This window comes from Gossypium raimondii, unplaced genomic scaffold (assembly GCF_025698545.1).
Source record: "Gossypium raimondii isolate GPD5lz unplaced genomic scaffold, ASM2569854v1 Contig00330, whole genome shotgun sequence".
Taxonomy (NCBI): domain Eukaryota; kingdom Viridiplantae; phylum Streptophyta; class Magnoliopsida; order Malvales; family Malvaceae; genus Gossypium; species Gossypium raimondii.
In genome coordinates, this window is record NW_026291430.1 from 41 (window position 1) to 21,079 (window position 21,039).

The following is a 21,039-nucleotide window of genomic DNA, read 5'->3' on the forward strand; positions in this document are numbered from 1 at the left end:
GCGAGAGTAGTACTAGGATGGGTGACCTCCTGGGAAGTCCTCGTGTTGCACCCTCCATTTTATTTCATATAATGTTTTTTAGTTGCATTTTCTCGGCGTGGTGTAACTCATTACGTTATTTGCGTTTTGTGAAATAAATAATTTGAAGCGATATTTGGTCGAATTTGCATTTAAATTCGGCGCAAGCTGCGATAAAGGCGACCTTTATATGAATAGATGCGCTGAAGTTGGCGGTGCGATCATACCGACACTAATGCCGGATCCATCGAACTCATGATTAAAGCGTGCTTGGCGAGAAGTAGTACTAGGATGGGTGACCTCACAGGAAGTCCTCGTGTTGCACCCTCCCATTTTATTTCATATAATTTTTTTAGTTGCATTTTCTCGGCGTGGTGTAACTCATTTCGTTATTTGCGTTTTGTGAAATAAACAATTTGAAGCGATATTTGGTCGAATTGCATTTAAATTGGCGCAAGCTGCGATAAGGCGACCTTTATATGAATAGATTGCGCAAGAGTTGGCGGGTGCGATCATACCGGCACTAATGCGGATCCCATCGAACTCATGATTAAGCGTGCTTGGCGAGAGTAGTACTAGGATGGGTGACCTCGCAGGAAGTCCTCGTGTTGCACCTCCCATTTTATTTCATATAATGTTTTTTAGTTGCATTTTCTCGGCGTGGTGTAACTCATTACGTTATTTGCGTTTTGTGAAATAAACAATTTGAAAGCGATATTTGGTGAATTTGCATTTAAATTCGGCGCGCAAGCTGCGATAAAGGCGACCTTTATATGAATAGATTGCGCAAGAAGTTGGCGGGTGCGATCATACCGGCACTAATGCCGGATCCCATCGAACTCCATGATTAAGCGTGCTTGGGCGAGTAGTACTAGGATGGGTGACCTCACAGGGAATCCTCGTGTTGCACCCTCCCATTTTATTTCATATAATGTTTTTTTAGTTGCATTTTCTCGGCGTGGTGTAACTCATTCGTTATTTGCGTTTTGTGAAATAAACAATTTGAAAGCGATATTTGGTGAATTTGCATTTAAATTGAGGCGCAAGCTGCGATAAAGGCGACCTTTATATGAATAGATTACGCAAGAGTTGGCGGGTGCGATCATACCGGCACTAATGCGGATCCCATCGAACTCATGATTAAGCGTGCTTGGCGAGTAGTACTAGGATGGGTGACCTCACAGGAAGTCCTCGTGTTGCACCCTCCATTTTATTTCATATAATTTTTTTTAGTTGCATTTTCTCGGCGTGGTGTAACTCATTCGTTATTTGCGTTTTGTGAAATAAACAATTTGAAGCGATATTTGGTGAATTTGCATTTAAATTGGCGCAAGCTGCGATAAAGGCGACCTTTATATGAATAGATTGCGCAAGAGTTGGCAGGTGCGATCATACCGGCACTAATGCACCGGATCCCATCGAACTCATGATTAAGCGTGCTTGGCGAGAGTAGTACTAGGATGGGTGACCTCACAGGAAATCCTCGTGTTGCACCCTCCATTTTATTTCATATAATGTTTTTTTTTAGTTGCATTTTCTCGGCGTGGTGTAACTCATTCGTTATTTGCGTTTTGTGAAATAAACAATTTGAAAGCGATATTTGGTCAATTTGCATTTAAATTCGGCATAAGCTGCGATAAAGGCGACCTTTATATGAATAGATTGCATGAGAGTTGGCGGGTGCGATCATACCGGCACTAATGCGGATCCCATCGAACTCATGATTAAGCGTGCTTGGCGAGAGTAGTACTAGGATGGGTGACCTCGCAGGAAGTCCTCGTGTTGCACCCTCCATTTTATTTCATATAATGTTTTTTAGTTGCATTTTCTCGGCGTGGTGTAACTCATTTCGTTATTTGCGTTTTGTGAAATAAACAATTTGAAAGCGATATTTGGTGAATTTGCATTTAAATTGACGCAAGCTGCGATAAAGGCGACCTTTATATGAATAGATTGCGCAAGAGTTGCAGGTGCGATCATACCGGCACTAATGCCGGATCCCATCGAACTCATGATTAAGCGTGCTTGGCGAGAGTAGTACTAGGATGGGTGACCTCACAGGAAGTCCTCGTGTTGCACCCTCCATTTTATTTCATATAATGTTTTTTAGTTGCATTTTCTCGGCGTGGTGTAACTCATTCGTTATTTGCGTTTTGTGAAATAAACAATTTGAAGCGATATTTGGTCGAATTTGCATTTAAATTGGCGCAAGCTGCGATAAAGGCGACCTTTATATGAATAGATTGCGCAAGAGTTGTGGAGTGCGATCATACCGGCACTAATGCCGGATCCCATCGAACTCCATGATTAAGCGTGCTTGGCGAGTAGTACTAGGATGGGTGACCTCGCAGGAAGTCCTCGTGTTGCACCCTCCATTTTATTTCATATAATGTTTTTTAGTTGCATTTTCTCGGCGTGGTGTAACTCATTACGTTATTTGCGTTTTGTGAAATAAACAATTTGAAGCGATATTTGGTCGAATTTGCATTTAAATTGGCGCAATGCGATAAAGGCGACCTTTATATGAATAGATTGCGCAAGAGTTGGCGGGTGCGATCATACCGGCACTAATGCCGGATCCCATCGAACTCATGATTAAGCGTGCTTGGCGAGAGTAGTACTAGGATGGGTGACCTCACAGGAAGTCCTCGTGTTGCACCCTCCCATTTTATTTCATATAATTTTTTTTAGTTGCATTTTCTCGGCGTGGTGTAACTCAATTCGTTATTTGCGTTTTGTGAAATAAACAATTTGAAGCGATATTTGGTCGAATTTGCATTTAAATTCGGCGCAAGCTGCGATAAAGGCGACCTTTATATGAATAGATTGCGCCAAGAGTTGGCGAGTGCGATCATACCGGCACTAATGCCGGATCCCATCGAACTCATGATTAAGCGTGCTTGGCGAGAGTAGTACTAGGATGGGTGACCTCACAGGAAGTCCTCGTGTTGCACCCTCCATTTTATTTCATATAATGTTTTTTAGTTGCATTTTCTCGGCGTGGTGTAACTCATTACGTTATTTGCGTTTTGTGAAATAAACAATTTGAAGCGATATTTGGTCAATTTGCATTTAAATTTGGCGCAAGTGCGATAAAGGCGACCTTTATATGAATAGATTCTTGTGAGAGTTGGCGGGTGCGATCATACCGACACTAATGCTGCGGATCCATCGAACTCGCATGATTAAGCGTGCTTGGGCGAGTAGTACTAGGATGGGTGACCTCGCAGGAAGTCTCGTGTTGCACCCTCCCATTTTATTTCATATAATGTTTTTTTAGTTGCATTTTCTCGGCGTGGTGTAACTCATTCGTTATTTGCGTTTTGTGAAATAAACAATTTGAAGCGATATTTGGTCAATTTGCATTTAAATTGGCGCAAGCTGCGATAAAGGCGACCTTTATATGAATAGATTGCGCAAGAGTTGGCGGGTGCGATCATACCGGCACTAATGCCGGATCCCATCGAACTCCATGATTAAGCGTGCTTGGCGAGAGTAGTACTAGGATGGGTGACCTCACAGGAAGTCCTCGTGTTGCACCCCCCATTTTATTTCATATAATGTTTTTTAGTTGCATTTTCTCGGCGTGGTGTAACTCATTCGTTATTTGCGTTTTGTGAAATAAACAATTTGAAGCGATATTTGGTGAATTTGCATTTAAATTTGGCGCAAGCTGCGATAAAGGCGACCTTTATATGAATAGATTGCGCAAGAGTTGGCGGGTGCGATCATACGGCACTAATGCCGGATCCCATCGAACTCCATGATTAAGCGTGCTTGGCGAGAGTAGTACTAGGATGGGTGACCTCACAGGAAGTCCTCGTGTTGCACCCTCCCATTTTATTTCATATAATTTTTTTAGTTGCATTTTCTCGGCGTGGTGTAACTCATTCGTTATTTGCGTTTTGTGAAATAAACAATTTGAAGCGATATTTGGTCGAATTTGCATTTAAATTAGGCGCAAGCTGCGATAAAGGCGACCTTTATATGAATAGATTCGCATGAAGTTGGCGGGTGCGATCATACCGGCACTAATGCGGATCCCATCGAACTCCATGATTAAGCGTGCTTGGGCGAGTAGTACTAGGATGGGTGACCTCACAGGAAGTCCTCGTGTTGCACCCTCCATTTTATTTCATATAATGTTTTTTTAGTTGCATTTTCTCGGCGTGGTGTAACTCATTCGTTATTTGCGTTTTGTGAAATAAACAATTTGAAAGCGATATTTGGTCGAATTTGCATTTAAATTGGCGCAAGCTGCGATAAAGGCGACCTTTATATGAATAGATTGCGCAAGAGTTGGCGGGTGCGATCATACCGACACTAATGCCGGATCCCATCGAACTCATGATTAAGCGTGCTTGGCGAGAGTAGTACTAGGATGGGTGACCTCTGCAGGAAGTCCTCGTGTTGCACCCTCCCATTTTATTTCATATAATGTTTTTTTAGTTGCATTTTCTCGGCGTGGTGTAACTCATTCGTTATTTGCGTTTTGTGAAATAAATAATTTGAAGCGATATTTGGTGAATTTGCATTTAAATTCGGCATAAGCTGCGATAAGGCGACCTTTATATGAATAGATTGCGCAAGAGTTGGCCAGGTGCGATCATACCGACACTAATGCGGATCCCATCGAACTCATGATTAAGCGTGCTTGGCGAGTAGTACTAGGATGGGTGACCTCACAGGAAGTCCTCGTGTTGCACCCTCCATTTTATTTCATATAATGTTTTTTAGTTGCATTTTCTCGGCGTGGTGTAACTCAATTCGTTATTTGCGTTTTGTGAAATAAACAATTTGAAGCGATATTTGGTGAATTTGCATTTAAATTCGGTAAGCTGCGATAAAGGCGACCTTTATATGAATAGATTGCGCATTGAAGTTGGCGGGTGCGATCATACCGGCACTAATGCGGATCCCATCGAACTCATGATTAAGCGTGCTTGGCGAGAGTAGTACTAGGATGGGTGACCTCTGGGGAAGTCCTCGTGTTGCACCTCCATTTTATTTCATATAATGTTTTTTAGTTGCATTTTCTCGGCGTGGTGTAACTCATTCGTTATTTGCGTTTTGTGAAATAAACAATTTGAAGCGATATTTGGTGAATTTGCATTTAAATTCGAGCGCAAGCTGCGATAAAGGCGACCTTTATATGAATAGATTGCGCAAGAGTTGGCGGAGTGCGATCATACCGGCACTAATGCCGGATCCCATCGAACTCCATGATTAAGCGTGCTTGGCGAGTAGTACTAGGATGGGTGACCTCGCAGGAAGTCCTCGTGTTGCACCTCCATTTTATTTCATATAATGTTTTTTTAGTTGCATTTTCTCGGCGTGGTGTAACTCATTCGTTATTTGCGTTTTGTGAAATAAACAATTTGAAGCGATATTTGGTGAATTTGCATTTAAATTGGCGCAAGCTGCGATAAAGGCGACCTTTATATGAATAGATTGCGCAAGAGTTGGCAGGTGCGATCATACCGGCACTAATGCCGGATCCCATCGAACTCATGATTAAGCGTGCTTGGCGAGTAGTACTAGGATGGGTGACCTCGCAGGAAGTCCTCGTGTTGCACCCTCCCATTTTATTTCATATAATTTTTTTAGTTGCATTTTCTCGGCGTGGTGTAACTCATTCGTTATTTGCGTTTTGTGAAATAAACAATTTGAAGCGATATTTGGTGAATTTGCATTTAAATTGGCGCAAAGCTGCGATAAAGGCGACCTTTATATGAATAGATTGCGCAAGAGTTGGCGGGTGCGATCATACCGGCACTAATGCGGATCCCATCGAACTCATGATTAAGCGTGCTTGGCGAGTAGTACTAGGATGGGTGACCTCGCAGGAAGTCCTCGTGTTGCACCTCCATTTTATTTCATATAATTTTTTTAGTTGCATTTTCTCGGCGTGGTGTAACTCATTCGTTATTTGCGTTTTGTGAAATAAACAATTTGAAGCGATATTTGGTGAATTTGCATTTAAATTTGGCGCCAAGCTGCGATAAAGGCGACCTTTATATGAATAGATTGCGCAAGAGTTGGCGGGTGCGATCATACCGGCACTAATGCCGGATCCCATCGAACTCCATGATTAAGCGTGCTTGGCGAGAGTAGTACTAGGATGGGTGACCTCGCAGGAAGTCCTCGTGTTGCACCCTCCATTTTATTTCATATAATGTTTTTTTAGTTGCATTTTCTCGGCGTGGTGTAACTCATTCGTTATTTGCGTTTTGTGAAATAAACAATTTGAAGCGATATTTGGTCGAATTTGCATTTAAATTTGGCGCAAGCTGCGATAAGGCGACCTTTATATGAATAGATTGCGCAAGAGTTGGCAGGTGCGATCATACCGGCACTAATGCCGGATCCCATCGAACTCATGATTAAGCGTGCTTGGCGAGAGTAGTACTAGGATGGGTGACCTCACAGGAAGTCTCGTGTTGCACCCTCCATTTTATTTCATATAATTTTTTTAGTTGCATTTTCTCGGCGTGGTGTAACTCATTCGTTATTTGCGTTTTGTGAAATAAACAATTTGAAGCGATATTTGGTGAATTTGCATTTAAATTGGCGCAAGCTGCGATAAAGGCGACCTTTATATGAATAGATTGCGCAAGAGTTGGCCAGTGCGATCATACCGGCACTAATGCCGGATCCCATCGAACTCATGATTAAGCGTGCTTGGCGAGTAGTACTAGGATGGGTGACCTCTGAGGAAGTCCTCGTGTTGCACCCTCCATTTTATTTCATATAATGTTTTTTAGTTGCATTTTCTCGGCGTGGTGTAACTCATTCGTTATTTGCGTTTTGTGAAATAAACAATTTGAAGCGATATTTGGTGAATTTGCATTTAAATTGGCGTAAGCTGCGATAAGGCGACCTTTATATGAATAGATTGCGCAAGAGTTGGCAGGTGCGATCATACCGGCACTAATGCCGGATCCATCGAACTCATGATTAAGCGTGCTTGGCGAGAGTAGTACTAGGATGGGTGACCTCGCAGGAAGTCCTCGTGTTGCACCCTCCATTTTATTTCATATAATGTTTTTTAGTTGCATTTTCTCGGCGTGGTGTAACTCATTCGTTATTTGCGTTTTGTGAAATAAACAATTTGAAGCGATATTTGGTGAATTTGCATTTAAATTGGCGCAAGCTGCGATAAAGGGCGACCTTTATATGAATAGATTGCGCAAGAGTTGGCGGGTGCGATCATACCGGCACTAATGCCGGATCCCATCGAACTCCATGATTAAGCGTGCTTGGCGAGAGTAGTACTAGGATGGGTGACCTCAGGAAGTCCTCGTGTTGCACCTCCCATTTTATTTCATATAATGTTTTTTTAGTTGCATTTTCTCGGCGTGGTGTAACTCATTCGTTATTTGCGTTTTGTGAAATAAACAATTTGAAGCGATATTTGGTCGAATTTGCATTTAAATTTGGCGCAAGCTGCGATAAGGCGACCTTTATATGAATAGATTGCGCAAGAGTTGGCGGGTGCGATCATACCGGCACTAATGCCGGATCCCATCGAACTCATGATTAAGCGTGCTTGGCGAGAGTAGTACTAGGATGGGTGACCTCGCAGGAAGTCCTCGTGTTGCACCCTCCATTTTATTTCATATAATTTTTTTAGTTGCATTTTCTCGGCGTGGTGTAACTCATTCGTTATTTGCGTTTTGTGAAATAAACAATTTGAAGCGATATTTGGTGAATTTGCATTTAAATTCGGCGCAAGCTGCGATAAAGGCGACCTTTATATGAATAGATTGCGCAAGAGTTGGCAGGTGCGATCATACCGGCACTAATGCCGGATCCCATCGAACTCATGATTAAGCGTGCTTGGCGAGAGTAGTACTAGGATGGGTGACCTCACAGGAAGTCCTCGTGTTGCACCCTCCATTTTATTTCATATAATGTTTTTTTAGTTGCATTTTCTCGGCGTGGTGTAACTCATTCGTTATTTGCGTTTTGTGAAATAAACAATTTGAAGCGATATTTGGTGAATTTGCATTTAAATTCGGCGCAAGCTGCGATAAAGGCGACCTTTATATGAATAGATTAACATGCAAGAGTTGGTGGGTGCGATCATACCGGCACTAATGCGGATCCCATCGAACTCATGATTAAGCGTGCTTGGGCGAGTAGTACTAGGATGGGTGACCTCACAGGAAGTCCTCGTGTTGCACCCTCCCATTTTATTTCATATAATGTTTTTTTAGTTGCATTTTCTCGGCGTGGTGTAACTCATTCGTTATTTGCGTTTTGTGAAATAAACAATTTGAAAGCGATATTTGGTGAATTTGCATTTAAATTGGCGCAAGCTGCGATAAGGCGACCTTTATATGAATAGATTGCGCAAGAGTTGGCGGATGCGATCATACCGGCACTAATGCCGGATCCCATCGAACTCATGATTAAGCGTGCTTGGCGAGAGTAGTACTAGGATGGGTGACCTCACAGGAAGTCCTCGTGTTGCACCCTCCCATTTTATTTCATATAATGTTTTTTTAGTTGCATTTTCTCGGCGTGGTGTAACTCATTCGTTATTTGCGTTTTGTGAAATAAACAATTTGAAAGCGATATTTGGTGAATTTGCATTTAAATTGGCGCAAGCTGCGATAAAAGGCGACCTTTATATGAATAGATTGCGCAAGAGTTGGCAGGTGCGATCATACCGGCACTAATGCCGGATCCCATCGAACTCATGATTAAGCGTGCTTGGGCGAGTAGTACTAGGATGGGTGACCTCGCAGGAAGTCCTCGTGTTGCACCCTCCATTTTATTTCATATAATGTTTTTTTAGTTGCATTTTCTCGGCGTGGTGTAACTCATTCGTTATTTGCGTTTTGTGAAATAAACAATTTGAAGCGATATTTGGTGAATTTGCATTTAAATTGGCGCAAGCTGCGATAAAGGCGACCTTTATATGAATAGATTGCGCATGAGAGTTGGCAGGTGCGATCATACCGGCACTAATGCCGGATCCCATCGAACTCATGATTAAGCGTGCTTGGCGAGTAGTACTAGGATGGGTGACCTCACAGGAAGTCCTCGTGTTGCACCCTCCATTTTATTTCATATAATGTTTTTTTAGTTGCATTTTCTCGGCGTGGTGTAACTCATTACGTTATTTGCGTTTTGTGAAATAAACAATTTGAAGCGATATTTGGTCGAATTTGCATTTAAATTCGGCGCAAGCTGCGATAAAGGCGACCTTTATATGAATAGATTGCGCAAGAGTTGGCGGTGCGATCATACCGGCACTAATGCCGGATCCCATCGAACTCATGATTAAGCGTGCTTGGCGAGAGTAGTACTAGGATGGGTGACCTCGCAGGAAGTCCTCGTGTTGCACCCTCCATTTTATTTCATATAATGTTTTTTTAGTTGCATTTTCTCGGCGTGGTGTAACTCATTCGTTATTTGCGTTTTGTGAAATAAACAATTTGAAGCGATATTTGGTCGAATTTGCATTTAAATTTGGCGCAAGCTGCGATAAAGGCGACCTTTATATGAATAGATTGCATGAAGTTGGCGGGTGCGATCATACCGGCACTAATGCGGATCCCATCGAACTCATGATTAAGCGTGCTTGGAGAGTAGTACTAGGATGGGTGACCTCACAGGAAGTCCTCGTGTTGCACCTCCCATTTTATTTCATATAATGTTTTTTTAGTTGCATTTTCTCGGCGTGGTGTAACTCATTCGTTATTTGCGTTTTGTGAAATAAACAATTTGAAGCGATATTTGGTGAATTTGCATTTAAATTTGGCGCAAGCTGCGATAAAGGCGACCTTTATATGAATAGATTGCGCAAGAGTTGGCGGGTGCGATCATACCGGCACTAATGCCGGATCCCATCGAACTCATGATTAAGCGTGCTTGGCGAGAGTAGTACTAGGATGGGTGACCTCGCAGGAAGTCCTCGTGTTGCACCCTCCATTTTATTTCATATAATGTTTTTTTTAGTTGCATTTTCTCGACGTGGTGTAACTCATTCGTTATTTGCGTTTTGTGAAATAAACAATTTGAAAGCGATATTTGGTCGAATTTGCATTTAAATTCGGTAGCGCAAGCTGCGATAAAGGCGACCTTTATATGAATAGATTGCATGAGAGTTGGCGGGTGCGATCATACGGCACTAATGCCGGATCCCATCGAACTCATGATTAAGCGTGCTTGGCGAGTAGTACTAGGATGGGTGACCTCAGGAAGTCCTCGTGTTGCACCCTCCATTTTATTTCATATAATTTTTTTAGTTGCATTTTCTCGGCGTGGTGTAACTCATTACGTTATTTGCGTTTTGTGAAATAAACAATTTGAAGCGATATTTGGTCGAATTTGCATTTAAATTCGGCGCAAGCTGCGATAAAGGCGACCTTTATATGAATAGATTGCGCAAGAGTTGGCAGGTGCGATCATACCAGCACTAATGCGGATCCCATCGAACTCATGATTAAGCGTGCTTGGCGAGTAGTACTAGGATGGGTGACCTCGCAGGAAGTCCTCGTGTTGCACCCTCCATTTTATTTCATATAATGTTTTTTTAGTTGCATTTTCTCGGCGTGGTGTAACTCATTCGTTATTTGCGTTTTGTGAAATAAACAATTTGAAGCGATATTTGGTGAATTTGCATTTAAATTGAGTATAAGCTGCGATAAAGGCGACCTTTATATGAATAGATTGCGCATGAGAGTTGGCGGGTGCGATCATACCGGCACTAATGCCGGATCCCATCGAACTCCATGATTAAGCGTGCTTGGCGAGAGTAGTACTAGGATGGGTGACCTCGCAGGAAGTCCTCGTGTTGCACCCCTCCATTTTATTTCATATAATGTTTTTTTAGTTGCATTTTCTCGGCGTGGTGTAACTCATTCGTTATTTGCGTTTTGTGAAATAAACAATTTGAAGCGATATTTGGTGAATTTGCATTTAAATTGGCGCAAGCTGCGATAAAGGCGACCTTTATATGAATAGATTGCGCAAGAGTTGGTGAGTGCGATCATACCGGCACTAATGCCGGATCCCATCGAACTCATGATTAAGCGTGCTTGGCGAGAGTAGTACTAGGATGGGTGACCTCACAGGAAGTCCTCGTGTTGCACCCTCCCATTTTATTTCATATAATGTTTTTTTAGTTGCATTTTCTCGGCGTGGTGTAACTCATTCGTTATTTGCGTTTTGTGAAATAAACAATTTGAAGCGATATTTGGTGAATTTGCATTTAAATTCGGCGCAAGCTGCGATAAAGGCGACCTTTATATGAATAGATTGCATGAAGAGTTGTGGTGCGATCATACCGGCACTAATGCGGATCCCATCGAACTCATGATTAAGCGTGCTTGGCGAGAGTAGTACTAGGATGGGTGACCTCGCAGGAAGTCCTCGTGTTGCACCCTCCATTTTATTTCATATAATTTTTTTAGTTGCATTTTCTCGGCGTGGTGTAACTCATTCGTTATTTGCGTTTTGTGAAATAAACAATTTGAAGCGATATTTGGTGAATTTGCATTTAAATTGGCGCAAGCTGCGATAAAGGCGACCTTTATATGAATAGATTGCATGAGAGTTGGCAGGTGCGATCATACCGGCACTAATGCCGGATCCCATCGAACTCATGATTAAGCGTGCTTGGCGAGAGTAGTACTAGGATGGGTGACCTCGCAGGAAGTCCTCGTGTTGCACCCTCCATTTTATTTCATATAATGTTTTTTAGTTGCATTTTCTCGGCGTGGTGTAACTCATTCGTTATTTGCGTTTTGTGAAATAAACAATTTGAAGCGATATTTGGTGAATTTGCATTTAAATTGGCGCAAGCTGCGATAAAGGCGACCTTTATATGAATAGATGCGCAAGAGTTGTGGGTGCGATCATACCGGCACTAATGCCGGATCCCATCGAACTCATGATTAAGCGTGCTTGGCGAGAGTAGTACTAGGATGGGTGACCTCACAGGAAGTCCTCGTGTTGCACCCTCCCATTTTATTTCATATAATGTTTTTTTAGTTGCATTTTCTCGGCGTGGTGTAACTCATTCGTTATTTGCGTTTTGTGAAATAAACAATTTGAAGCGATATTTGGTCGAATTTGCATTTAAATTCGGCGCAAGCTGCGATAAAGGCGACCTTTATATGAATAGATTGCATGAGAGTTGGCGGGTGCGATCATACCGGCACTAATGCGGATCCCATCGAACTCCATGATTAAGCGTGCTTGGCGAGTAGTACTAGGATGGGTGACCTCGCAGGAAGTCCTCGTGTTGCACCTCCCATTTTATTTCATATAATGTTTTTTTAGTTGCATTTTCTCGGCGTGGTGTAACTCATTCGTTATTTGCGTTTTGTGAAATAAACAATTTGAAGCGATATTTGGTCGAATTTGCATTTAAATTCGGCGCAAGCTGCGATAAAGGCGACCTTTATATGAATAGATTGCGCAAGAGTTGGCGGAGTGCGATCATACGGCACTAATATGCCGGATCCCATCGAACTCATGATTAAGCGTGCTTGGCGAGTAGTACTAGGATGGGTGACCTCGCAGGAAGTCCTCGTGTTGCACCCTCCATTTTATTTCATATAATGTTTTTTTAGTTGCATTTTCTCGGCGTGGTGTAACTCATTCGTTATTTGCGTTTTGTGAAATAAACAATTTGAAGCGATATTTGGTGAATTTGCATTTAAATTCGGTATAAGCTGCGATAAAGGCGACCTTTATATGAATAGATTGCGCAAGAGTTGGCGGGTGCGATCATACCGGCACTAATGCCGGATCCCATCGAACTCCATGATTAAGCGTGCTTGGCGAGAGTAGTACTAGGATGGGTGACCTCGCAGGAAGTCCTCGTGTTGCACCCTCCCATTTTATTTCATATAATGTTTTTTAGTTGCATTTTCTCGGCGTGGTGTAACTCATTCGTTATTTGCGTTTTGTGAAATAAACAATTTGAAGCGATATTTGGTGAATTTGCATTTAAATTGGCGCAAGCTGCGATAAAGGCGACCTTTATATGAATAGATTTGCGCAAGAGTTGGTGGTGCGATCATACCGGCACTAATGCGGATCCCATCGAACTCATGATTAAGCGTGCTTGGCGAGTAGTACTAGGATGGGTGACCTCGCAGGAAGTCCTCGTGTTGCACCCTCCATTTTATTTCATATAATGTTTTTTTAGTTGCATTTTCTCGGCGTGGTGTAACTCATTCGTTATTTGCGTTTTGTGAAATAAACAATTTGAAGCGATATTTGGTCGAATTTGCATTTAAATTCGGCGCAAGCTGCGATAAGGCGACCTTTATATGAATAGATTGCTTGCAAGAGTTGGTGGTGCGATCATACCGGCACTAATGCCGGATCCCATCGAACTCATGATTAAGCGTGCTTGGCGAGTAGTACTAGGATGGGTGACCTCACAGGAAGTCCTCGTGTTGCACCCTCCCATTTTATTTCATATAATGTTTTTTAGTTGCATTTTCTCGGCGTGGTGTAACTCATTCGTTATTTGCGTTTTGTGAAATAAACAATTTGAAAGCGATATTTGGTGAATTTGCATTTAAATTTGGCATAAGCTGCGATAAGGGCGACCTTTATATGAATAGATTGCGCAAGAGTTGGCGAGGTGCGATCATACCGGCACTAATGCCGGATCCCATCGAACTCATGATTAAGCGTGCTTGGCGAGTAGTACTAGGATGGGTGACCTCACAGGAAGTCCTCGTGTTGCACCCTCCATTTTATTTCATATAATGTTTTTTTAGTTGCATTTTCTCGGCGTGGTGTAACTCATTCGTTATTTGCGTTTTGTGAAATAAACAATTTGAAGCGATATTTGGTGAATTTGCATTTAAATTGGCGCAAAGCTGCGATAAAGGCGACCTTTATATGAATAGATTGCGCAAGAGTTGTGAGTGCGATCATACCGGCACTAATGCCGGATCCCATCGAACTCATGATTAAGCGTGCTTGGCGAGAGTAGTACTAGGATGGGTGACCTCTGCAGGAAGTCCTCGTGTTGCACCCTCCATTTTATTTCATATAATGTTTTTTAGTTGCATTTTCTCGGCGTGGTGTAACTCATTCGTTATTTGCGTTTTGTGAAATAAACAATTTGAAGCGATATTTGGTGAATTTGCATTTAAATTGGCGCATAGCTGCGATAAAGGCGACCTTTATATGAATAGATTGCGCAAGAGTTGGCGGGTGCGATCATACCGGCACTAATGCCGGATCCCATCGAACTCATGATTAAGCGTGCTTGGCGAGTAGTACTAGGATGGGTGACCTCGCAGGAAGTCCTCGTGTTGCACCCTCCCATTTTATTTCATATAATTTTTTTTAGTTGCATTTTCTCGGCGTGGTGTAACTCATTCGTTATTTGCGTTTTGTGAAATAAACAATTTGAAAGCGATATTTGGTCGAATTTGCATTTAAATTCGGCGCAAGCTGCGATAAAGGCGACCTTTATATGAATAGATTGCGCAAGAGTTGGCGGGTGCGATCATACCGGCACTAATGCCGGATCCCATCGAACTCCATGATTAAGCGTGCTTGGCGAGTAGTACTAGGATGGGTGACCTCACAGGAAGTCCTCGTGTTGCACCCTCCATTTTATTTCATATAATGTTTTTTTAGTTGCATTTTCTCGGCGTGGTGTAACTCATTCGTTATTTGCGTTTTGTGAAATAAACAATTTGAAGCGATATTTGGTGAATTTGCATTTAAATTGGCGCATAAGCTGCGATAAAGGCGACCTTTATATGAATAGATTGCGCAAGAGTTGGTGGGTGCGATCATACCGGCACTAATGCCGGATCCCATCGAACTCATGATTAAGCGTGCTTGGCGAGAGTAGTACTAGGATGGGTGACCTCGCAGGAAGTCCTCGTGTTGCACCCTCCATTTTATTTCATATAATGTTTTTTTAGTTGCATTTTCTCGGCGTGGTGTAACTCATTCGTTATTTGCGTTTTGTGAAATAAACAATTTGAAGCGATATTTGGTCGAATTTGCATTTAAATTTGGCGCAAGCTGCGATAAGGCGACCTTTATATGAATAGATTATGCAAGAGTTGGCGGGTGCGATCATACCGACACTAATGCCGGATCCCATCGAACTCATGATTAAGCGTGCTTGGGGCGAGTAGTACTAGGATGGGTGACCTCACAGGAAGTCCTCGTGTTGCACCCTCCATTTTATTTCATATAATGTTTTTTTAGTTGCATTTTCTCGGCGTGGTGTAACTCATTCGTTATTTGCGTTTTGTGAAATAAACAATTTGAAGCGATATTTGGTGAATTTGCATTTAAATTCGGCGCAAGCTGCGATAAAGGCGACCTTTATATGAATAGATTGCGCATGAGAGTTGGCGGGTGCGATCATACCGGCACTAATGCCGGATCCCATCGAACTCATGATTAAGCGTGCTTGGCGAGAGTAGTACTAGGATGGGTGACCTCACAGGAAGTCCTCGTGTTGCACCCTCCATTTTATTTCATATAATGTTTTTTTTAGTTGCATTTTCTCGGCGTGGTGTAACTCATTCGTTATTTGCGTTTTGTGAAATAAACAATTTGAAGCGATATTTGGTGAATTTGCATTTAAATTGGCGTAAGCTGCGATAAAGGCGACCTTTATATGAATAGATTGCGCAAGAGTTGGCGGGTGCGATCATACCGGCACTAATGCCGGATCCCATCGAACTCCATGATTAAGCGTGCTTGGCGCGAGTAGTACTAGGATGGGTGACCTCGCAGGAAGTCCTCGTGTTGCACCCTCCATTTTATTTCATATAATGTTTTTTAGTTGCATTTTCTCGGCGTGGTGTAACTCATTCGTTATTTGCGTTTTGTGAAATAAACAATTTGAAGCGATATTTGGTCGAATTTGCATTTAAATTGGCGCAAGCTGCGATAAGGGCGACCTTTATATGAATAGATTGCGCAAGAGTTGGTGGGTGCGATCATACCGGCACTAATGCCGGATCCCATCGAACTCCATGATTAAGCGTGCTTGGCGAGTAGTACTAGGATGGGTGACCTCAGGAAGTCCTCGTGTTGCACCTCCCATTTTATTTCATATAATGTTTTTTAGTTGCATTTTCTCGGCGTGGTGTAACTCATTCGTTATTTGCGTTTTGTGAAATAAACAATTTGAAGCGATATTTGGTCGAATTTGCATTTAAATTGGCGCAAGCTGCGATAAAGGCGACCTTTATATGAATAGATTGCGCAAGAGTTGGCAGGTGCGATCATACCGGCACTAATGCCGGATCCCATCGAACTCCATGATTAAGCGTGCTTGGCGAGAGTAGTACTAGGATGGGTGACCTCGCAGGAAGTCCTCGTGTTGCACCCTCCCATTTTATTTCATATAATGTTTTTTTAGTTGCATTTTCTCGGCGTGGTGTAACTCATTCGTTATTTGCGTTTTGTGAAATAAACAATTTGAAGCGATATTTGGTGAATTTGCATTTAAATTCGGCGCAAGCTGCGATAAAGGCGACCTTTATATGAATAGATTGCGTGAGAGTTGGCAGGTGCGATCATACCGGCACTAATGCCGGATCCCATCGAACTCATGATTAAGCGTGCTTGGGCGAGTAGTACTAGGATGGGTGACCTCACAGGAAGTCCTCGTGTTGCACCCTCCATTTTATTTCATATAATGTTTTTTTAGTTGCATTTTCTCGGCGTGGTGTAACTCATTCGTTATTTGCGTTTTGTGAAATAAACAATTTGAAGCGATATTTGGTCGAATTTGCATTTAAATTTGGCGCCAAGCTGCGATAAAGGCGACCTTTATATGAATAGATTGCGCAAGAGTTGGCCAGGTGCGATCATACCGGCACTAATGCTGCCGGATCCCATCGAACTCATGATTAAGCGTGCTTGGCGAGAGTAGTACTAGGATGGGTGACCTCGCAGGAAGTCCTCGTGTTGCACCCTCCATTTTATTTCATATAATGTTTTTTAGTTGCATTTTCTCGGCGTGGTGTAACTCATTCGTTATTTGCGTTTTGTGAAATAAACAATTTGAAAGCGATATTTGGTCGAATTTGCATTTAAATTGGCGCAAGCTGCGATAAGGCGACCTTTATATGAATAGATTGCGCAAGAGTTGGCGGGTGCGATCATACCGGCACTAATGCCGGATCCCATCGAACTCATGATTAAGCGTGCTTGGCGAGAGTAGTACTAGGATGGGTGACCTCACAGGAAGTCCTCGTGTTGCACCCTCCATTTTATTTCATATAATTTTTTTAGTTGCATTTTCTCGGCGTGGTGTAACTCATTCGTTATTTGCGTTTTGTGAAATAAACAATTTGAAGCGATATTTGGTGAATTTGCATTTAAATTTGGCGCAAAGCTGCGATAAAGGCGACCTTTATATGAATAGATTGCGCAAGAGTTGGCAGGTGCGATCATACCGGCACTAATGCCGGATCCCATCGAACTCATGATTAAGCGTGCTTGGGCGAGTAGTACTAGGATGGGTGACCTCACAGGAAGTCCTCGTGTTGCACCCCTCCATTTTATTTCATATAATGTTTTTTTAGTTGCATTTTCTCGGCGTGGTGTAACTCATTCGTTATTTGCGTTTTGTGAAATAAACAATTTGAAGCGATATTTGGTGAATTTGCATTTAAATTCGGGCAAGCTGCGATAAAGGCGACCTTTATATGAATAGATTGCGCAAGAGTTGGCGGGTGCGATCATACCGGCACTAATGCCGGATCCCATCGAACTCATGATTAAGCGTGCTTGGCGAGAGTAGTACTAGGATGGGTGACCTCGCAGGAAGTCCTCGTGTTGCACCCTCCCATTTTATTTCATATAATGTTTTTTAGTTGCATTTTCTCGGCGTGGTGTAACTCATTCGTTATTTGCGTTTTGTGAAATAAACAATTTGAAAGCGATATTTGGTCGAATTTGCATTTAAATTGGCGCAAGCTGCGATAAAGGCGACCTTTATATGAATAGATTGCATGAGAGTTGGCGGGTGCGATCATACCGGCACTAATGCCGGATCCCATCGAACTCATGATTAAGCGTGCTTGGCGAGAAGTAGTACTAGGATGGGTGACCTCGCAGGAAGTCCTCGTGTTGCACCTCCCATTTTATTTCATATAATGTTTTTTAGTTGCATTTTCTCGGCGTGGTGTAACTCATTCGTTATTTGCGTTTTGTGAAATAAACAATTTGAAGCGATATTTGGTCGAATTTGCATTTAAATTCGGCGCAAGCTGCGATAAAGGCGACCTTTATATGAATAGATTGCGCTTGAGAGTTGGTGGTGCGATCATACCGACACTAATGCCGGATCCCATCGAACTCATGATTAAGCGTGCTTGGCGAGAGTAGTACTAGGATGGGTGACCTCACAGGAAGTCCTCGTGTTGCACCCTCCATTTTATTTCATATAATGTTTTTTTAGTTGCATTTTCTCGGCGTGGTGTAACTCATTCGTTATTTGCGTTTTGTGAAATAAACAATTTGAAAGCGATATTTGGTCGAATTTGCATTTAAATTTGGCGCAAGCTGCGATAAAAGGCGACCTTTATATGAATAGATTGCGCATGAGAGTTGGCGGAGTGCGATCATACCGGCACTAATGCCGGATCCCATCGAACTCATGATTAAGCGTGCTTGGCGAGAGTAGTACTAGGATGGGTGACCTCACAGGAAGTCCTCGTGTTGCACCCTCCATTTTATTTCATATAATGTTTTTTTAGTTGCATTTTCTCGGCGTGGTGTAACTCATTCGTTATTTGCGTTTTGTGAAATAAACAATTTGAAGCGATATTTGGTCAATTTGCATTTAAATTGGCGCAAGCTGCGATAAAGGCGACCTTTATATGAATAGATTGCGCAAGAGTTGGCGGGTGCGATCATACCGGCACTAATGCCGGATCCCATCGAACTCATGATTAAGCGTGCTTGGCGAGAGTAGTACTAGGATGGGTGACCTCGCAGGAAGTCCTCGTGTTGCACCCTCCATTTTATTTCATATAATTTTTTTAGTTGCATTTTCTCGGCGTGGTGTAACTCATTCGTTATTTGCGTTTTGTGAAATAAACAATTTGAAGCGATATTTGGTGAATTTGCATTTAAATTCGAGCGCAAGCTGCGATAAAGGCGACCTTTATATGAATAGATTGCGCAAGAGTTGGCCAGTGCGATCATACCGGCACTAATGCCGGATCCCATCGAACTCATGATTAAGCGTGCTTGGCGAGTAGTACTAGGATGGGTGACCTCGCAGGAAGTCCTCGTGTTGCACCTCCATTTTATTTCATATAATGTTTTTTAGTTGCATTTTCTCGGCGTGGTGTAACTCATTCGTTATTTGCGTTTTGTGAAATAAACAATTTGAAAGCGATATTTGGTGAATTTGCATTTAAATTTGGCGCAAGCTGCGATAAAGGCGACCTTTATATGAATAGATTGCATGAGAAGTTGGCGAGTGCGATCATACCGGCACTAATGCCGGATCCCATCGAACTCGCATGATTAAGCGTGCTTGGCGAGAGTAGTACTAGGATGGGTGACCTCGCAGGAAGTCCTCGTGTTGCACCTCCCATTTTATTTCATATAATGTTTTTTTAGTTGCATTTTCTCGGCGTGGTGTAACTCATTACGTTATTTGCGTTTTGTGAAATAAACAATTTGAAGCGATATTTGGTCGAATTTGCATTTAAATTTGGCGCAAGCTGCGATAAAGGCGACCTTTATATGAATAGATTGCGCAAGAGTTGGCAGGTGCGATCATACCGGCACTAATGCGGATCCCATCGAACTCATGATTAAGCGTGCTTGGCGAGAGTAGTACTAGGATGGGTGACCTCTGGGAAGTCCTCGTGTTGCACCCTCCCATTTTATTTCATATAATGTTTTTTTAGTTGCATTTTCTCGGCGTGGTGTAACTCATTCGTTATTTGCGTTTTGTGAAATAAACAATTTGAAGCGATATTTGGTGAATTTGCATTTAAATTGGCGCAAGCTGCGATAAAGGCGACCTTTATATGAATAGATTGCGCAAAGAGTTGGCGGGTGCGATCATACCGGCACTAATGCGGATCCCATCGAACTCCATGATTAAGCGTGCTTGGCGAGTAGTACTAGGATGGGTGACCTCTGCAGGAAGTCCTCGTGTTGCACCCTCCATTTTATTTCATATAATGTTTTTTAGTTGCATTTTCTCGGCGTGGTGTAACTCATTACGTTATTTGCGTTTTGTGAAATAAACAATTTGAAGCGATATTTGGTCGAATTTGCATTTAAATTTGGCGCAAAGCTGCGATAAGGCGACCTTTATATGAATAGATTGCAAGAGTTGGCGGGTGCGATCATACCGGCACTAATGCCGGATCCCATCGAACTCCATGATTAAGCGTGCTTGGCGAGAGTAGTACTAGGATGGGTGACCTCACAGGAAGTCCTCGTGTTGCACCTCCATTTTATTTCATATAATGTTTTTTTAGTTGCATTTTCTCGGCGTGGTGTAACTCATTCGTTATTTGCGTTTTGTGAAATAAACAATTTGAAAGCGATATTTGGTCGAATTTGCATTTAAATTCGGCGCAAAAGCTGCGATAAAGGCGACCTTTATATGAATAGATTGCGAGAGTTGGCCAGTGCGATCATACCGGCACTAATGCCGGATCCCATCGAACTCCATGATTAAGCGTGCTTGGGCGAGAGTAGTACTAGGATGGGTGACCTCGCAGGAAGTCCTCGTGTTGCACCTCCATTTTATTTCATATAATGTTTTTTTAGTTGCATTTTCTCGGCGTGGTGTAACTCATTCGTTATTTGCGTTTTGTGAAATAAACAATTTGAAGCGATATTTGGTCGAATTTGCATTTAAATTCGGCGCAAGCTGCGATAAGGCGACCTTTATATGAATAGATTGCGCAAGAGTTGGCGGGTGCGATCATACCGGCACTAATGCCGGATCCCATCGAACTCATGATTAAGCGTGCTTGGGCGAGAGTAGTACTAGGATGGGTGACCTCAGGAAGTCCT

The 21,039-nt window shown here is 42.5% G+C and overlaps 47 pseudogenes; all 47 read left to right on the forward strand.

Annotated features, from left to right (window-relative positions):
- The first annotated feature begins 522 nt into the window (after positions 1-522).
- On the forward strand, positions 523-635 carry LOC128039007 (5S ribosomal RNA; annotated as a pseudogene).
- A 182-nt stretch (positions 636-817) lies between these two features.
- LOC128038985 (5S ribosomal RNA) lies at positions 818-931 on the forward strand (annotated as a pseudogene).
- Positions 932-1,399: 468 nt separating this feature from the next.
- On the forward strand, positions 1,400-1,515 carry LOC128038988 (5S ribosomal RNA; annotated as a pseudogene).
- Positions 1,516-1,696: 181 nt separating this feature from the next.
- Positions 1,697-1,809, forward strand: LOC128039003 (5S ribosomal RNA; annotated as a pseudogene).
- Positions 1,810-1,986: 177 nt separating this feature from the next.
- Positions 1,987-2,100, forward strand: LOC128039011 (5S ribosomal RNA; annotated as a pseudogene).
- Positions 2,101-2,277: 177 nt separating this feature from the next.
- Positions 2,278-2,390, forward strand: LOC128039016 (5S ribosomal RNA; annotated as a pseudogene).
- A 176-nt stretch (positions 2,391-2,566) lies between these two features.
- Positions 2,567-2,680, forward strand: LOC128038989 (5S ribosomal RNA; annotated as a pseudogene).
- A 181-nt stretch (positions 2,681-2,861) lies between these two features.
- On the forward strand, positions 2,862-2,975 carry LOC128039008 (5S ribosomal RNA; annotated as a pseudogene).
- Positions 2,976-3,446: 471 nt separating this feature from the next.
- Positions 3,447-3,561, forward strand: LOC128038991 (5S ribosomal RNA; annotated as a pseudogene).
- Positions 3,562-3,738: 177 nt separating this feature from the next.
- Positions 3,739-3,852, forward strand: LOC128038984 (5S ribosomal RNA; annotated as a pseudogene).
- Positions 3,853-4,030: 178 nt separating this feature from the next.
- Positions 4,031-4,143, forward strand: LOC128038981 (5S ribosomal RNA; annotated as a pseudogene).
- Positions 4,144-4,905: 762 nt separating this feature from the next.
- Positions 4,906-5,018, forward strand: LOC128039006 (5S ribosomal RNA; annotated as a pseudogene).
- Positions 5,019-5,196: 178 nt separating this feature from the next.
- On the forward strand, positions 5,197-5,309 carry LOC128039020 (5S ribosomal RNA; annotated as a pseudogene).
- A 752-nt stretch (positions 5,310-6,061) lies between these two features.
- On the forward strand, positions 6,062-6,176 carry LOC128039013 (5S ribosomal RNA; annotated as a pseudogene).
- Positions 6,177-6,354: 178 nt separating this feature from the next.
- Positions 6,355-6,467, forward strand: LOC128039023 (5S ribosomal RNA; annotated as a pseudogene).
- Positions 6,468-7,219: 752 nt separating this feature from the next.
- LOC128039001 (5S ribosomal RNA) lies at positions 7,220-7,332 on the forward strand (annotated as a pseudogene).
- Positions 7,333-7,510: 178 nt separating this feature from the next.
- LOC128038994 (5S ribosomal RNA) lies at positions 7,511-7,624 on the forward strand (annotated as a pseudogene).
- A 176-nt stretch (positions 7,625-7,800) lies between these two features.
- Positions 7,801-7,914, forward strand: LOC128039012 (5S ribosomal RNA; annotated as a pseudogene).
- A 181-nt stretch (positions 7,915-8,095) lies between these two features.
- LOC128038987 (5S ribosomal RNA) lies at positions 8,096-8,207 on the forward strand (annotated as a pseudogene).
- A 178-nt stretch (positions 8,208-8,385) lies between these two features.
- Positions 8,386-8,499, forward strand: LOC128039014 (5S ribosomal RNA; annotated as a pseudogene).
- Positions 8,500-8,679: 180 nt separating this feature from the next.
- Positions 8,680-8,792, forward strand: LOC128039005 (5S ribosomal RNA; annotated as a pseudogene).
- Positions 8,793-9,262: 470 nt separating this feature from the next.
- On the forward strand, positions 9,263-9,376 carry LOC128039018 (5S ribosomal RNA; annotated as a pseudogene).
- A 467-nt stretch (positions 9,377-9,843) lies between these two features.
- On the forward strand, positions 9,844-9,957 carry LOC128038995 (5S ribosomal RNA; annotated as a pseudogene).
- A 762-nt stretch (positions 9,958-10,719) lies between these two features.
- Positions 10,720-10,834, forward strand: LOC128039002 (5S ribosomal RNA; annotated as a pseudogene).
- Positions 10,835-11,012: 178 nt separating this feature from the next.
- Positions 11,013-11,126, forward strand: LOC128039009 (5S ribosomal RNA; annotated as a pseudogene).
- Positions 11,127-11,304: 178 nt separating this feature from the next.
- On the forward strand, positions 11,305-11,417 carry LOC128039017 (5S ribosomal RNA; annotated as a pseudogene).
- Positions 11,418-11,592: 175 nt separating this feature from the next.
- On the forward strand, positions 11,593-11,706 carry LOC128039015 (5S ribosomal RNA; annotated as a pseudogene).
- A 174-nt stretch (positions 11,707-11,880) lies between these two features.
- On the forward strand, positions 11,881-11,994 carry LOC128038990 (5S ribosomal RNA; annotated as a pseudogene).
- Positions 11,995-12,174: 180 nt separating this feature from the next.
- Positions 12,175-12,286, forward strand: LOC128039021 (5S ribosomal RNA; annotated as a pseudogene).
- Positions 12,287-12,757: 471 nt separating this feature from the next.
- On the forward strand, positions 12,758-12,872 carry LOC128039024 (5S ribosomal RNA; annotated as a pseudogene).
- A 1,632-nt stretch (positions 12,873-14,504) lies between these two features.
- LOC128038999 (5S ribosomal RNA) lies at positions 14,505-14,617 on the forward strand (annotated as a pseudogene).
- Positions 14,618-14,796: 179 nt separating this feature from the next.
- On the forward strand, positions 14,797-14,910 carry LOC128038996 (5S ribosomal RNA; annotated as a pseudogene).
- Positions 14,911-15,382: 472 nt separating this feature from the next.
- LOC128038992 (5S ribosomal RNA) lies at positions 15,383-15,496 on the forward strand (annotated as a pseudogene).
- Positions 15,497-15,674: 178 nt separating this feature from the next.
- LOC128038982 (5S ribosomal RNA) lies at positions 15,675-15,789 on the forward strand (annotated as a pseudogene).
- Positions 15,790-16,254: 465 nt separating this feature from the next.
- LOC128038986 (5S ribosomal RNA) lies at positions 16,255-16,369 on the forward strand (annotated as a pseudogene).
- A 179-nt stretch (positions 16,370-16,548) lies between these two features.
- On the forward strand, positions 16,549-16,661 carry LOC128039004 (5S ribosomal RNA; annotated as a pseudogene).
- Positions 16,662-16,842: 181 nt separating this feature from the next.
- On the forward strand, positions 16,843-16,959 carry LOC128039019 (5S ribosomal RNA; annotated as a pseudogene).
- A 177-nt stretch (positions 16,960-17,136) lies between these two features.
- On the forward strand, positions 17,137-17,250 carry LOC128038993 (5S ribosomal RNA; annotated as a pseudogene).
- Positions 17,251-17,427: 177 nt separating this feature from the next.
- On the forward strand, positions 17,428-17,540 carry LOC128039000 (5S ribosomal RNA; annotated as a pseudogene).
- Positions 17,541-17,718: 178 nt separating this feature from the next.
- On the forward strand, positions 17,719-17,832 carry LOC128038997 (5S ribosomal RNA; annotated as a pseudogene).
- Positions 17,833-18,011: 179 nt separating this feature from the next.
- On the forward strand, positions 18,012-18,126 carry LOC128039022 (5S ribosomal RNA; annotated as a pseudogene).
- Positions 18,127-18,603: 477 nt separating this feature from the next.
- Positions 18,604-18,717, forward strand: LOC128039010 (5S ribosomal RNA; annotated as a pseudogene).
- Positions 18,718-18,894: 177 nt separating this feature from the next.
- LOC128038998 (5S ribosomal RNA) lies at positions 18,895-19,008 on the forward strand (annotated as a pseudogene).
- Positions 19,009-19,475: 467 nt separating this feature from the next.
- On the forward strand, positions 19,476-19,591 carry LOC128039026 (5S ribosomal RNA; annotated as a pseudogene).
- A 180-nt stretch (positions 19,592-19,771) lies between these two features.
- On the forward strand, positions 19,772-19,883 carry LOC128039025 (5S ribosomal RNA; annotated as a pseudogene).
- Positions 19,884-20,352: 469 nt separating this feature from the next.
- LOC128038983 (5S ribosomal RNA) lies at positions 20,353-20,467 on the forward strand (annotated as a pseudogene).
- A 179-nt stretch (positions 20,468-20,646) lies between these two features.
- LOC128038980 (5S ribosomal RNA) lies at positions 20,647-20,762 on the forward strand (annotated as a pseudogene).
- The last annotated feature ends 277 nt before the right edge of the window (positions 20,763-21,039 follow it).